Source organism: Vigna radiata, unplaced genomic scaffold (genome assembly GCF_000741045.1).
Source record: "Vigna radiata var. radiata cultivar VC1973A unplaced genomic scaffold, Vradiata_ver6 scaffold_329, whole genome shotgun sequence".
NCBI classification, from domain to species: domain Eukaryota; kingdom Viridiplantae; phylum Streptophyta; class Magnoliopsida; order Fabales; family Fabaceae; genus Vigna; species Vigna radiata.
In genome coordinates, this window is record NW_014544176.1 from 261,307 (window position 1) to 262,781 (window position 1,475).

Here is a 1,475-nt window from a genome sequence, read left to right on the forward strand (position 1 = left end):
TCTATTTATTTTTCTTTTTATCTTTTTATTTTATTTTATTTTTTATTTTTTCTTTCTATTTTTATTTTTATTTTTATTTTTATATAAAAAAAACGAAAATTAAAAATAAAAATTATCTTTTACTATTTTTATTTTTGGGCTAATTCTGTGCTCTAGTGCAGTGTTCTTTAGTGTATGCAGGATAAAAATTTTAGTACTAGGAGCACAAGACCATCAGGAGGAAAATAAGGAAGGAGAATTGGTTCACCAATACCATGATGTGAAAAGTGACAAACCCTAACCTGGCACATCAATGAAATTCAAAATTAGGTTATGGGTTGTCAAGACTATCAAAGCAAACAAAGCTCTTACAGTTGGTGACAAAGGAAATTTCCGAGATGTTGTTGGTGTCATGAAGGAAGGAGGAACACCAACATAAAATTTCAACACCTACTGATGGGTGTTTGGGCTTTACCGGGTCAAGCTAATGATGTTAAAAGAGCGCTTGCTGGGAGGCAACGCAGTTTCTGAATTTTTTATCTTCAATTTCGTTTTGATTTTATTTTATTTTATTTTTATTTTATTTTCTTTTATTTGATTTTTTTTTTATTTTATTTGATTGTATTTGATTTGGTTTTATTTTATTTATTTTTTGGGTTATGCATTGCTTCTGATGGCAGTGATGATAACATCTACTGATGGATGCTTCTACAACATCTACTGATGGATGTTAGGTGATATGGCATTTATTGATGGATGCCAAGGAAGATTAGAAAGATTAGCATTTACTGATGAATGCTACCGGGATAGCATCTATTGGGGGATGTTAGAAGATATAGGTATCCACTGAAGGATATTCGGAAGGTACACCTACTAATGGGTGGTGGAAGGTAGTGCACTTACTGATAAGTGCCAACCAGGTTTGGGTCAGGCTCGTGACGTTAAACAAGCGCTACTAGGAGGCAACCTAGAATTTCATCTTACACTTTTGCATTTTAAATTCCTAGAATAGGTTGAATTTTAATTTTGGTGTGTATTCTTGGCTTTATTACCTGTTCTGAAAATGTTTGACTAACTAATTTGCATGATGGATCTATTTGATGATTATTTGATGTGGAAGAGAATTGAGTAGTAATGCATGTTGATATCTAGGAAATAAATGTGTGATGAATTTATGATTGTGGTCATGATGCTAGGCATGGTGTATGAATGAATTGTGTGTGAGGAAGCATGTGTGTGAGATTTTGAGCTCCAGAGTTTTTATTGTTGTATGCATTGTTCACAGGAGAACATGGATGATATTGCCTTAATCTTGATGGTCGATTGAATTGCATGTGAATGTCATATGATCAAGGCCATTTTTGAAAACCCTTCTCTAGCCAAATTTTCACCCNAAGTGCTTGAAAATATTTTACCCTTTTTGAACCTTAGCCTTAAACAGTATGTGAACCCTTGTCTTGTAAATCTTTACCTTGAGTTGGGATGAGCTTAATTGT